The 15,670-nt window shown below is 40.6% G+C and overlaps 1 protein-coding gene across 1 annotated transcript in view; it reads left to right on the forward strand.

The window, feature by feature from the left end:
• PAPPA2 (pappalysin 2) overlaps positions 1-15,670 on the forward strand; it is a 294,762-nt gene that overhangs the window by 184,391 nt on the left and 94,701 nt on the right. The gene's annotated exons all lie outside the window — the stretch shown is intronic.

Raw genomic sequence — 15,670 nt, forward strand, 5'->3', positions numbered from 1 at the left:
GTATATACTGAGTCTAACAATTAGTCTCTAAGGCATGCTATATAATCAATTAGACTTACATACAGAAATCAGGACTACATGAGCTGTGTGCCATTCAGTAGACATCTGTGACTGTCACCATCTAGGTAGTGTTTCCAGACCATCTAGGTAGTGTTTCCTGGACTCTCAGCTACAGCTAGTAAGGAACGTTGGTGTGCCCAAGGTTGGCCCTGATGAGGCAAGGAGCAAGTCAGACACAGTATTCTGTGTCTTGTGCTGAATTCATTCTCTGAAAGGTCTAATCAGTTGAGTAGGGCTACAGTAACAGTCTGTTTCCTCAAGGAATGAAGTGTCAGGCAATCGGGTTCCTAGTCACAAAAGCTGGGGTTGCAGACAGTGCTCCGTCATCAAGGAGGGACTCCGATACCACCATGCCCAACCTAGGTATCCCAGAAACCCAATATTGATTAGGAGGTAGACAGTACTAATAAAGTATTTTAGTTATCTTTTGCTCTGTAGCAAATTATATTAATACCAACATTTAGTGGATTATCACAGTTTCTGTTGGTAAGAAATCTGCATGCAACTCAGCTAGGTGCCTTTGGCTTAGCATCCCTTATGAGGTTGCCATTAGCTCTTGGCCAAGGCTGCAGTAACCTCAGGCTCAAGTGGAGCCTTGCAGAATTCACTTCCTAACTCACTCATGTGGCTATTGGCAAGCCTCGGGAGATCTCTGGCCAAATTCATTCGCATAGGTGCTGACTGTGGGCACACTCACACAAGCATGGCTCAATTCCTTGCCACCCGAGCATCTCCATAAGCTGCCTGAATGTCTTTATGACATGACGGCTAATAATCCAAAAAAATAAAGAGAGCCAGAAAGGGTGAGTACATGAGAATCTGCCCCAAAGGGAAGCCAGTCTTTTGATAACATAATGTAGGAATTGACAACCCATTACTTCTGGCATATTCTATTCATTAGAAATGAGTCAATTAGTCCCATCTATACTCAAGAGGAAGGACAAGCAGCAGGGCACAAATTATTAGGGGTCATTTACCACATGCAGTGATAGTAGTTTATGTTAATTGAGTATTAACTATGTGCCAGACATTGTTGTAAGTGCTAGGAAGGAATAGGGTCTCTGTAATGGACATTGCAACATTAGCTAGTTCATCTACGACTTTTAAGTTTCCTGAGTGAGCAAACATCTTCAAATATGAATGCAAGAATGTAGACTGTTAAAATAACATTGTTTACTAGAGTGATTGCCTCTCTCTCATGTGTTTTCCAATTATTTTCTCTACTGGCTCTACCTCTGGCCTCAAGCCATACAGAATTTCTTTCAGGTCCCTGAAACACGTGTTCTTGATGAGCTCCATGTCTTTGCACATAATGTTCCTACTTTCTTGAATGCTGTCCAGTACTTCTTCACTTCAACTCACACTTGACCATCAGAATTCACCTCCTTCTATGAAGTTTTGGCAAGCTCCCTCCTTATTTCCATAGGACATTGCACGCAACCCACGCTCTACAAAAGCAACTATCTCTTTGGGTGATAGCTTATTTATTTTCTTGTTCTATCCCACTCTGAACTCCCTACAGTAGGCATTCTGCTCAGTATCTCTCAATACCTAGCAGAGGCCCTGACATATCAGAGATGTCAGAAACTGTATATCACATGATAGTTACAGACATTACCTCTAAATTCTCCACGGGACAGAACTGAACAAGCAAACCAAAAAAGAAGTCACAACCTTTCTAGGCCCGAGGGACAAGAATTCCCCTTACACCATCCCAGCTGTGAAATTTTGACAAAGAAGTTGATTAATTATGATCACTGCTGCTAATTCTTTGCTTATTTTCATTTGGCACTGTGGGAAAACAAGTTTTCTTATATGCGTGCGTGCAAACCAGTAGAAATAGGATATGATTCTCCAGTTTACACAGAATGTATCTGGAATGCATAAGCATTTCCAAACCACATGTGACTGACAGGAGCCATGCAAATTGACTTTTCCTTCTCAGCCAGCAAATTAGTGCTATAGAGTAAATTTTGATACATAGGGGACCTGATAGATCCCACATATTTCCTTTGTGGACAGATTTAAAATCTGAACCCCTATATATTCTCAAAGGATGGAAGTCTTTTAGCATCTTTGTATGAATCACAGTTGTAAATGTAGATAGACCATAATATGAAAGCCTCAAATTCTGGGCATAGTAAGAGGGATTCCTGGCTACCTCCTTCTTACCCCTTATGACCTGAATTCCATTAATACTAAAATGGGCAAGGGAGAGCTGACAGATGCCTGGCAGTAGAAGATGTGTTATCCATTTTGTATTTAACCATTAATAACCAATGGCCTGTCTTCCTACATCACTGCACCTTTATTTATATTTTGAAATAGACTCTATGTCTTAGAGCAGTTTTGGATTCATAGCAAAACTGATTGAAAAGTATAGAGATTTCCCATAAACACCCCCCCACACACATACACATTCACAGTCTCCCCCACTGTCACACCTTCATCAGATATACAATCAATGAACGTACAAGGACACATAATCATCACCCAGAGTCCACAGTTTACATTAGGTTCATTGTTGGTTTTGCCTATTCTGTAGGTTTGAACAAATATTTAATGACATGTATCTGTTACAGTGTCATAGAGTAGTTTCACTGCCCTGAAAAGCCTCTGTGCTCTGCCTTACAATACTGCATCTTTAAACCAGTGTGACTGGCCCACAGAATCTCAGCTGAGGTTCCAGTAAACCTAAGCCTGGCTTCCCGGTGACACTCATGATCCTTACTTTGGACTCTTTGGCTTTGATTTTTCTCTTCATCTTGTTTCCCATTTTGCCATGATAGTAACCCAGTTTATGACCCTTTGGGCTTAGTCTTTTGATAACAGATCCTTAGTCTTGAAAACCAAGTTTAGTGTTCCTGGTTTTGGTCTCCTTGTGCCTGCCTGTGGTCAATTGTGTCTGACTCTTTGCGACCCCATGGACTGTAGACCGCCAGGCTCCTCTTTCCATGGAATTTTCCAGGCAAGAATGCGGGACGGGTTATCATTTCCTCCTCCAGGGAATCTTCCCAACCTGGGGAACGAACCCACGTCTCCTGTGTCTCCTGCGTTGGCGGGTGGATTGTTTACCACTGCGCCACTTGGGAAATCCTACCAGTGCCAGATAACAGTTAACTGCATTTTTTACTGACTATTTCCTGCTCTAGCCACCTTCGGGAAAGGCCTTCCATAACTTTCCACAGTATTCCATGAGTTGGAGTGTCAAGCAGATTCCCAACCATCCCAGGGTTGTGTTGATAGCTTTGGAAAGTGAGAATCATCTTTTTGATTAATACAATGGGGTTTTGAATGTTTCCAAAATATAATCCATGCACTAACAGGTTAATTTTCCTAAATGAGTAGATTAGCTCACAGATAATCAAGACTCATATAATCTATTTTGGAAATTCACAAGGTCAAGTCTAGCAGAATTTACTAATAGACAAGAATTTCTCATGGGCATGTGTTTCTCCTACAATAAGATTCTGTTCTTTCAGTCATATGAACACAATGAAAATATTAGTTGCAACTTCTCTGACCCTGCCTGATGGTATAGCCATCAGATGCCCCAGTGTTGAATCTTTTGAAGTTGAAGAATAGTATCTCCTTTTCCGGGGCCTAGGCTAATAGCAATGGTTGAAACTTCTGATCACTTGTTTCTTTTCAGCATTTATACTTTCCTTTAATTGATTTTTTTCTACCTACCTGCCTTATAAAAGATTGAGAATATAATATAACCTCCCAAACAATTGTGCTTCTTTCAACTTATCCTTATATTTCAAACAGTTCTGGGTTTTTATAATTTGTGTTACATAATTAGGTGTAGAAGTACTTGTGACTGTTTTATCTTTATTGGGATTACACCTCTTGCCAACCCTTTTGCCCCTTTAAAAGGATTTGGCTTTGTATTATGCTTTGTCTGGAATTAAAATTTCCATCCCTGCTTTCTCTTTGTTTGTATTTGTTTGATAAATATTTGCCTTTCTTTTATTTTTAACCTTTCTCTATCTTCACTTCCAATGAGCCCAGGGCACATTGCTTCATTGCACTGTTTACAAAGACAGTAGGATTTCATTGTGTAAAACTACTCCAAGCTTTTATTCTGAAATTTCATCTCATGGTCCCTAAGCCCATAATATTCTTTAGGATTCTGTAGCATCTTTACCTTTGGGATGTTTATCTCCCAGGACTCAATGGCCTTTGTTAGTGATTCTCCCTTCCCCTCACTTACTCCTACTTCACTCCACCAAGACCCTTATACTTTCTGACTGGAAATCGTGAAATGAGTAAAGAAAGAGTACTGCTGAAGACCAATGGATAGAGAACAGATCTGTGATCCCTGAAAAGTAGTTCCCAGTTTACTGGTCTTTATAGGGGCCAGAGAATGAAGAAAGACTGACTCGTTTCTTTTCTTTTAGTATGGCTCTATCCTTTATTTGCTTTGTGCTTTTTTTTTTTTTCCCCAGAAAATCAACAACAACAACAACAACAAAAATCACATTTTGGCTTCCAGTGATGTTTCTCAATTCAGTTCCAATACATTTTGAAATCAGGGGGGAATCCTCAGAGTCCAGCTATCCACCTTGGTTTCTGGTGTTAATCAGTTTTTCTGTTTCTGTATTGTTGATATTTAAGTGGGAAGCAGGGAGAAACTACCTCTGAGGATTCTTGTGAGACTGCATGAGAAGGATCCATGTGGAGTTTGTAGCCCATTCAAGCACCAGGTGGGACCAGTTCCACATCATTTCCCATCCTTATCTTTTTTTACCACCCTCCTTTTACAAAATGTGACAGTTATCCATCAGTTTATTGCTTTTCATCTCTGAAGTCACCCTCGTCACCCTAACTCATAGTACTAAGAATAGGATTCTGCTAATATTCACCCTTTGCTGACTGGCACAGTGTTAACTCTTGTCAACAGAGAGTCCTGGAGACACATTGCAGGAGGAAGGGGCTTCTCTTCCTGTTTCGGATTTGCCATCTTCTCTCTGACATGCGCACCCGTGATATGCAGGACACCTGTGGTCAAGGATGGCGGCCTTTGTGTTCCAGGTGGCGCTTCACCACAGTGGTTAAAGGTGGTGGCTTCATAATTGTGATCCCACAGCGTGTCATTGATTATCAGCATCCCATTTCCCACTGAGAAGTAGCTCAGCAGTGTACTCAAGCACACAGGCACAACCAAACTGATTCCCTCTATCTGTGTGACTCTACCTTCTACTGTCATTCCCAGTTCTGTTCTGTGTCCATCGGTCAATCGGGACACCATAATTAGAATGGGGAAGACTGATATAAGTAACTAGTAACAGAAAATGAACGCTTAAGGGGTAAGGAGAACACCTTGGTAGTTAATTTTAGAGAAGAATGGTGGATCAAGGGGGCAACCATTACTTTTAGGGATGGGGGGAGAGTATCTTGAGGAAGAGCACTCCACTCCCTCCAAGACTGTGATTTTTCTCATTGGACAGGGTGGAGTAGTGTCACACTGGGTGACAGAGAAGGGTGCTGAGGTTTCGTAGGCTAAGACTGGCAATCAAGAAACCACCCACTGGGGTGCTGATCAAGGCTCATTTGGAAGCTGCCTGTTGAGGTTCTGTTGGGACTTTCTGAGAAGTTGTCATAGCAAATGCTACTGAAGCTGTCCAGGAGGTCACCTGGTGGGCACCGATGAACTTGATGGAAAGTCACCCATCAGGGTACCAATGAGACTTTCTGGGAAGTCATACAGTGGGGTACCTTTGCTGGGAAGCCAGCTAGGGTGCTGGTAGGACTTCTGGGACATGCACAGTGTCACTGAAATTCTGGTGCTGTGCCGGACATCAAATGCTGCCGAAGCAAGGCGAGAAAAGCAAATGGGAATCAAGAAGAGACACCCCTTCCTCCTAAAGTGTCTCTCCAGTTATATCTACTGGGCAAACAAGACATTACACTAACTGGCAAAAGAGCAATATTTGCATGGTCCCTCTTTAGTATCTCAAAGCTGGGCAAAGAAGGGTGGGCATTTGGAAATGACAGGCCATAAGTTGATTGCTGGCAGAAAATATTTTGTCAAATAACCATGAAGAAACCCCTTTTCCCTCTGCCTTTGATATTCCAGATTAAGATTTTCCTGGCTTTAATTCTAAGACCAATTTTCTTATTTCTTTCTTTTTTTAACTGAAGGATAATTGCTTTACAGAATTTTGTTGTTTTCTGCCAACATCAACACAGATCAGCCACAGGTATACATATGTCCCCTCCCTCTTGAACCTCCCTCACCATCCCACCTCTCTAGGTTGTTACAGAGCTCCAGTTTGAGTTCCCTGAGTCATAAGCAAATTTCCATTGACTGTCTATCTGACTGACTACTTGCATGGTAATGTCAGTTTTCATGTTACGCTCTCCATACATCTCACCCTCTCCTTCCTCCCCCCACATCCCATGTCCATAAGTCTGTTCTCTATGTCTGTGTCTCCTCTGCTGCCCTACAAATCATTTCAGCAGTACCATCTTTCTAGATTCCATATATATGTGTTAGTGTACGATATTAGTTTTTCTCTTTCTGACTTACTTCACTCTAAAATAGGCTCTGGGTTCATCCACCTCATTAGAACTGAGGTGAACTCAGGTGAACTCAAATGCATTCCTTTTTAGGACTGAGTAATATTCCATTGTGGGCTCCCCCAGTAGCTCAGCTGGTAAAGAATCCGACTGCAATGCAGGAGACTCCAGTTCAATTTCTGGATAGAAAAGATCCCCTGGAGATGGGATAGGTTACCCTCATGGGCTTCCCTGGTGGGGAAGAATCAGACAGTAAAGAATCCACCTGCAATGTGGTAAACCTGGGCTCTATCCCTGGGTTGAGAAGTTCCCCTGGAGGAGGGCATGGCAACCCACTCCAGGATTCTTGCCTGGAGAATCCTCATAGACAAAGGAGCCTGGCAGGCTACATTTCATGGGGTCACAAAGAGTCGGACACAAATGAATGAGTGACTAGGCACAGCACAGCACACAATATTCCATTGTATATATGCAGCACAATTTCTTTATCCACTCATCTGTCGATGGACATCTAGGTTCCTTCATGTTCTAGCTATTGTAAGTAGTGCTGCAATGAACATGGGGGTACATGTGTCTTTTTCAGTTTTGGTTTCTTCAGGGTATATGCCTAGTGGTGGGATTTCTGGGTCAGATGGTGGTTTTCTTCCTAGTTTTTTAAGTATTCTCCATACTGTCTTCCATAGTGGCTGTATCAATTTACAGTCCCACCAACAGTGAAAGAGGTTTCCCTTTTCTCAATACCCTCTCCAGCTTTTTTGGTTTGTAGACTTTTTGATAATGACCATTCTAACTGGTATGAAATGATATCTCATTGTAGTTTTGATTTGCTTTTCTCTAATAATGAGCAATGTTGAGCATCTTTTCATTTGTTTGTTAGCCATCTGTATGCTAAGACCAATTTTCAATATAACTTCTAAGTAGACTGAACTAACTGGACATTTATATTTTCTCTTTTTAATGTTTTGAACTTATTTTAAGTCCAAGGCAAACATAAGGTAAAAATATCATTTTAACTTATTCAGTATAAGTGCACATTCTGATTGAGATGGAAAGCAAGTAATAGATACTCATAAATATAAAATTGTAGTGGGTTCTGAGGTTTACCTTAAACTGTAGCTTATTAAAACCAAGTATTCTACTATAAAACTGAATAAGACATTTATCTTTTAAAATGAATATCCATGTGGAAACCAGAGTCATTTCTTCTCTTTCTCTCTTGTTCTCACTCTCATTCTTTTTCACTCACTATACATAATCATGTTTGATCCTTTTTATCATTGTGGATAATTGAGAGTAGAATTGTGTAACAATTTAGCTCTAAAACAGTGAATGTATGTGTGTGTGTACACATTGTATTTATATTACTGTGTTTCATTTCACATAGAAGACTTCTGAAAAAAGTTAATGTAGAGTGATTTGTAAAACTAATTATTCTATATGGTGTGTGTGTGTGTCTGTATAGAGAAAGGGGTAGACTATATTTTAATATAGAAATATTAAAAAAATATTTATTAAGTGCCTACAGTATGCCAGGAATCATTTTTCAGTTGAGGAAACTGAGACTCAGTGTGTACAAATTCACCTTATTTGAAATTAGCAAAACCAAGACTAGAATCAAATTAATTTGTTTTTCTGTAAAGAAAGTTTCCATTTTACGAATGAAAAATTACTTTATAAATATACTCATGTCTATTACTACCCAGGAAATCCTACCCTCTCCCTCAAGCTATATTCAGATTAGGATAACAAGAGGTTATCTGCACCAGAATAATTAAAGAACACCTGTATTTTAGATATATTTATGCAAATGGCATATTTCTTTTGTGGAATCCATGAAATTAAGAAATATAGATGTGGGCTCCAAGTAATGCAGGTGAGCTTGTGATATTTGATGGAGTAGGTGATAAGTGATGGAACTGTAAAGATACTTTGGGGGCTTCCTTGGTGGTCCAGTGGTTAAGAATTCACCTGCCTGTGTAGGGGATACCGGTCAGATCCCACATGCCTCAGGGCAGCTAAACCCATGTGCCACAACTACTGAGCCCATGCGCCAGAGCCCAAGAGCTGCAGCTGCAGAAGCCCGAGTGCCCTAGAGCTTGTGCTTTGCAACAAAAGAAGCCATTGCAATGGGAAGCCTGGTCACCAAGACTAGAGAGTAACCCCCTCTCGCCGCAACTAGAGAAAAGACCAAATGTGAAGCAGTCAAAGCCCAGCACAGCCAAAGATAAACAAAGCAAATAAATCTTAAAAAAAATACTTTGAACTTCTGGGAAAGTTCAGGAAATGAATTATCTGGAGTGGAGCAATTTTATGGGCAGAATCCAGAGGATTTGGGGTCATTAGAAAAAGAGATTTTGACCTAGCTCCTATGGGGTCCTTGTTGTTTTTGTTCAGTCACTCAGTAGTGTCCAATTCTTTGCAATCCCATGGACTGTGGCACAGGCTTCCCTGACCTTCACCATCTCCCAGAGCTTGCTCAAATTCATGTCCATTGAGTCAGTGATGCCATCCAAGCATCTCATCCTCTGTCGTCCCCTTCTCCTCCTGCCTTCGATCTTTCCCAGCATTAGGGTCTTTTCTAATGAATCAGTTCTTTGCATCAGGTGGCCAAAGTATTAGAGCTTCAGCTTCAGCATGGGGTCCTAGCCCAGACAAAAAGAATCTCAGTCCCCAGAGGAGAGAAAATCAGAGAAAAAAATATTCCCTTCTCTTAGAGGTTAGAAGTACAGGCAAGCCAGAAAAAAGAACTACAATTTAAAGCCAGGTTTATGTGTGTATTCATTTTCTATTGCCATGCAGCAATACTGCCACATACTGAGCAGCTTAAACCAACACACATTTACACTCTCACAGTTTCTGAGACTCAAGATTTTAGGCCAGATTTGCAGCAACATGGATGACCTAGGGATTGTCATACTGAGTGAAGTTGGTCAGACAGAGAAAGATAAATACTGTATGACATCCCTTATATGTGGAATTGAAAAAGAAATGATACAAGTGAACTTAATTACAAAACAGAAAGAGATTCACAGATTTAGAGAATGAATTTATAGTTGTTGAAGGGAAGGGATAGTTAGGGAGCTTGGAACAGACATGTACACACTGCTGTATTTAAAATGGATAACCAGCAAGGACCTACTATATAGCACATGGAACTCTACTCCATGTTATGTGGCAGATTGGCTGGGAGAGAAGTTTGGGGGAGAATGGCTACATGTGTATGTATGACCGAGTCCCTCCCCTGTTCATCTGAAACTATTACAACATTGTTAATCAGCTGTACCCAAATATAAAATAAGAAGTTTAAAATAATAATAATTTTAAAAAGATTCTAGGCCAGGCTCAACTGGATCCTCTATAAGACTGTCATGAGGTGTCAGCCAGGTCGGGTCATTTGAAAGCTCCTGTGGGGAGAGTCAGTTTCTAAGCTCACACAGTTGTTGGCATTTGGTCCCAGAAGGCCGCCAGACTGAGGGCTCCATTTCCTGTTGGCTGTTGCACAGGTCCTATCCTTAGTTCCTTGCCCTATAGCCCTCTCCACTGGGCAGCTCACGCCAGGCAGCTTGCTTCTTTAAAGCCAGCAAAGAGAGAGTTTCTCAGCAAGAGTACCTTTCAATCTTAGGTTATGTATAATGATCAGACGGGACAATGTCACCTTTGCCATGTTCAATTGTTTAGAAGTAAGTCATTGGTCCTACCTGCACTCAGGTTGAGGGAATTACACAAGACTGTGGATTCCAACAAGCTGGAATCATGTGCGCCAAAATGTGTTAGCCTGGACTAGCTGGCTGTGTTCTTAGACCTTGGAGTTACAAGAACCTCATTCCTGATAGAGTCACACATGGTACTGATGTAGTTTTAACTTACAGGACAGCTTAGCTCACAAGGACATGCGAGGAATTTACATGCGGAAATAAATCAGAAGGGAAGAACAATGATTCTAAAAGGATGGTCTTTCTTTTTAGGAATTCCCCAGTTCTTGGTAGGTGGATTATCTAGGTAGCCTTTTACTGGAGAATGTCTGCTTTATGCTCCATTATCTAGATACTTCACATCCATTTTATGACTGATTCATTTTCACGTTTTATTCCCAAGTTTATTTTCTCTTTTGTCTAAGCCTGAGCCACCTTCTCAATAGCTCAGCTGGAACTGTTAATACTACTCATTAAAGTGAAAAATAATCAGTAATATCAATTGGGTTTCCTAGAAAGTCATAAAATATTAAAAATCTAAAAAAAGATGGGATTATTATTAAAATAACCTGCATTCTGTCTTCTCATAATATAGGACAATTGAGAGTTAATTGTTTTTAGCAATTTTGGTCTAGTAAAATGTAGTTATATATGTGTAAATGTGTGTGTGTGTATTTCCCTATACACAAGGCAGTCTTTTGGAAAAGTTCACTGAATTATATAGCTGAATTCTGAAGTGACTTAACTTTTTAAATGATGGTGCCTTTCAAAAGGGTATTACTTTTTAAGTAAAAAAAACCAAATATTTTTGTAAAGAGCAGTGTCATCCTCAGATTTTCTCCTCTTTCTTTCCTCTTTTTCTTATCTGCATAAATCTTCATTTTTCTATTTGCTTAAAGCAAGCTAAATATGAACACATAAAGTTTAAGTCAAGAGAAAATAATGAACACATATTGTGCTCTTGTATGATTTTATATTCAAGGCAACAACTTTTAAGCAGATTTAATCTTCTGCATTAAAAACATTTCCTATTAGTCTGTTCTTGTGGAAATCAGTTGGAGTTCAGCCCCAACTTCTGTGTACTTGACATAAAAATGCCTTATCATATTTACCATACTTTGTTAATCATGCTTGTGTAAAGAAAATAATCAGATAATTAAAAAGTGAGTCATCAAAGAATAGTGTATAGCTGGCTTGGTTTCAAATGCCTCAGGATGCAGAGAGACTTGCCAATTAGTATTCAAGTATACTAGTGTAGTCAGCAGCAGTCCTTCCAATGAATATTCAGGGTTGGTCTCCTTTAGAATTAACTGGTTTGAACTCCTCGCAGTCCAAGGGACTCTCCAGAGTCTTCTCCAGAACCACAATTAAAAAACTTCAGCACTCAGCCTTCTTTGCAGTCCAGCTCTCTATCTGTGCATGGCTACTGAAAAAATTATAACTTTGACTATATGGGCCTTCGTTGGCAAAGTGAAGTCTCTGCTTTTTAATACATTGTCTAGATTTATCAAAGCTTTTCTTCCAAGGATCAAGGATCTTTTAATTTCATGACTGCAGTCATGGTCCACAGTGATTTTGGAGCCCGGGAAAATAAAATCTGTCTTTGCTTCCACTTTTTTCCCTTCTATTTGCCATAAAATGATGGGACTGAATGCCATGACCTTAGTTTTAAACAGTGAGTTTCAAGCCACCTTTTCACTTTCCTCCTCAAGATGACTTTAAGGTCCTCTTCACTTTCTGCCTTTAGAGTGGTATCATCATTATACCTGAGATTGTTCATATTTCTCCCAGCAATCTTGATTCCAGCTTGTGATTCATCCAGCCTGATATTTTGCATGATTTACTCTTCATATAAGTTAAATAAGCAAGTGACAATATGCAGTCTTGTTGTACTCCTTTCCCAATTTTGAACCAATCAGTTGTTCCATGTCTGGTTCTAATTATTGCTTCTTGACCTGCATACAGATTTCTCAGGAAACACATAAGGTAGTCTGGTGCAAAGAGCCGATTCATTGGAAAAGACTCTGCTGCTGGGAAAGATTGAAGACAAAAGGAAAAGGGGGCAGCAGAGGATGAGAGAGTTAGATAGCATCACCCACTCAAGGGACATGAATTTGAGAAAACTCCGGGGGCTAGTGGAAGACAGAGGAGCCTGGCATGCTGTAGTCTCTGGGGTTGCAAAGCATCGAATATGACTTAGTGACTGAACAGCAACAGCAAATACTAGTTCAGTCACCTTTGTTGTCTCTGTGGAGCTTCTGTTCTTCAGATCCTGTCTCCTGAAGCAGAGACTGCAACAATAAATAATCAAAAGAGAAAAACCAACAATCAGCTGCCACCAAATCAGTTACAATACTCCACTTGTGATTTGTGCACCTTGGTAACATGCAGGATTAAAGCTGCCTCAGGCTGTCTCCCTCAACTGCCTCACATCTTCAGATCCCTTTCCATGACATCCCCATATGTGACACAGAAGATGTCATTAGCCTTAGAAAGCAAATCTTGAAAGGGCGGATCTGCTGACGGAGAAGATAGGGCCTTCTTCAGTAAGTCAAGTATAGAAGATTTCTGGGTCACCCTCCATTGTCCCTGGAGAATTTTCTGTAGACATGGGATTTTGATTGGGGTGGGGGGAAGTTGGAGGGATGTGGTAGAAAGGAAAGCACCTTTTCTGTAGAATTCACTTGACTTGAATAATCCCCAGATAATTTCTGGGAGGAAGTGGCTGAGTTTTCCCATTTGGAAGATGTTGGGACTCAGGTGTGAAAAGGTGTCTTCTTGGCTGCACCGTACATTGCAGGTGGAGCTAAGGCTACATTATAAGGGTCCTGAGCCCTCAAAACCCTAAGGGTTCTGAGTCTAGGGACATGCAGCCAGAGCAGAGCTCAGCACCTTACATTCCATCCTTACCATAACCAGTTTGTGATCTTAGTCTTGGTAATGAGATCATTCCATCTCTATTGTCGGTCATTCTGCTTCATGCTTCATTATTCCCTGGAACCCTCATTGCTGCCATTTTACCAGTCCTATTGTACTTCAGTTATTTGAAGCTCAAATTTAAAATGTGGACCCTTTCCCTTCATTCTCTGCCTGGATTGGGCTCCTATACCTTGCTAGGCTTTTTCTTCCCCTACTCAGTCCTACGTAAACCATTCCAATTACTTCCCTTCTGATAGCCTCACAAAGTAAAGGACTGCCTTTTTTTTGTGCTAGGGGCTGCAGGTTAAAGCATCAATTTATCCTTTGGCTCTTCATCTTTTCTATTTAGCAGAGAGTTTCCTTTCAATGTTCCAGGATGATGGGAAGTGTCATCTCTTGCTGCTGGGAAAGGCACTATAGAAAATGAAATATGTATTGTATTTCTATTCATTTGATTATCTTCTTCCCCAAAGCAGCTTAGCAAATTAACATTGAATCTATTTTATCTTCTTAAGCAAGAAAAAAATTATAACTGCTCAGTTGTTCCCTAGATTTCTTGCTCAACTTCCTCTTCCCAGAATGATTTGTCCCTAAAATAAGAGGGAAGCAGGAAACTCCACTGGCGAGGATTCTGGCTCTCCTGGCTGATGACAGAAGGCCTGGTGAACCACAGATCTGCTTTGGGAGCTGTAGAGTCTTTTCAACTGTTTGCTGCCATGGGGTTATAGAGGGAAAATGGAAAGGTCATGGACACAGTCTCATTTAGGGGTTTATTGGAGCATGGCTAGACTATTCTAGAAAAAGCCTTTATTAAAATATTATGCTGTCTGAGATGGTTCCTAGTAAGATGCATTCTTAGAGCCAGTTGGGTGGCAGCTTTCAGGTTTTGAGTTTCAGTGCTAGGGAGAGGCACAGACGGCTTAAGAAGACCTGAGGCTAGAGTCTACTGCTAAAGATGGTTTCAAAATGACAACTTCAGCATACTAACTCCCAATGTCTTATCATAGTGTCTAAAACTCCACAGTTCGGAATTATTTTGTTTAAGTCCTGATAATCTCCAGCAGTCTCTTTAAAATAGTCAGTAACCACTTAGTAGAAGTAGAAATGTTTTAAGTCATTATCAGCTATTTATGTCAAAGTTATTCTCTTATAGACCTTGCCAGTTGAAAATCAGACCAGAGCCCTGCTGAAATGCAACCTACTGTAGGCATCTGGAAGTTTGGGGGAGTATGAGAAGCAGGAAGTGTGGTGCCAAAATGAGAAATGAGTTTAAAATGTCACCTACTTCCCAGTTTTGCTCAGGGCTGGCCCTGTGGTCTGTATTATTGGCAGCTGATGGAGAAAGCACAGAAAATAAAACAAACCAATATTTCCAGGGTTCTGTTGTTTTGCCAGCTTGCCAAACAGGCTGTTGATAGATATGACCCTGCATTCTGGTTGGAATGACTCTCAGGCCACGTCTGGTTCTATGTAGCCATAACCGCAAGAGGAGCAGAAGCCCGGTGATTTGAATGGCAGCAAGCCTGTTGTCCAGACCCCTGCCTCTCACATCTGGTCACATCATCTAGTCTCACCACACAATTTTAGGAAGTCTCTTTGCTCCTTTGGGCCTTCCTATCTCCATAAGCAAATGAGCCATTGATGTTGCAAGGCTTGGGAATGCTAAGAAGAGCAACAGGACAGAAGGGAGTAATATTCCAAATCTGATGTCAACCCAGGACTGATAAATTCCTGAATTACAAGATGATGGGAACAATGTGAGGCTTCTGTTGGGGAGTCAAGAAACTTTATAGGCAAAAGAAGCCAAGGGGAAGAGTCCTGGGCTGATATATGTTTTATGTTCTACTTCTATATATGAATTTGGGACTCATTCAAGGTGCTAGCTTCTGACTCCTTAAGACCTGAGTCAACACAAAGCTTGTATATTATAACATGCAGAAGCCATGCTACCCTTTCTTCGTGCCTTTTAGGTAGTCTTCTAGGATTACCATATGTGAACGCTCATGCACATTAAACTTTATTCAGAGTATTGTGTTGTTCCCTCACTTACCTCCACCTGCTTCACAGTTCCTCAGCACTGACTTATGAATATGTCTGGGGAGGTGTCATTCCTGAATTAATAGTTTAATTGAGGCCTAAGGATACTTTTATTATTCATTTTTTAACTGGAGGAATGCCCCAGGATAAATAGTAGCGGTGCAGTGGGAGTCAGCAATATGGTCATTTGGGGGTTTCGTTGATCACTCTTCATTAGGAAATGCACCACGTGGAGATCACTCCTGCCTTTGCAAGTGGGAAAAAAATGTTTATATATATTTATTATATAGATAGATATGTATTATATATATTATGTTTGTTGTTATTATTGTTGTTGTTTCTGATGAGTGATTATGCTTCCCTGGTGCTGTTCTAGGGTGCACATTTTTGCTGCTTAGCCAGAAATTGTTTTGACTCTTTCTTTGGTGTTTTACATA

The sequence above is a fragment of the Muntiacus reevesi genome, chromosome 5 (assembly GCF_963930625.1).
Source record: "Muntiacus reevesi chromosome 5, mMunRee1.1, whole genome shotgun sequence".
NCBI classification, from domain to species: domain Eukaryota; kingdom Metazoa; phylum Chordata; class Mammalia; order Artiodactyla; family Cervidae; genus Muntiacus; species Muntiacus reevesi.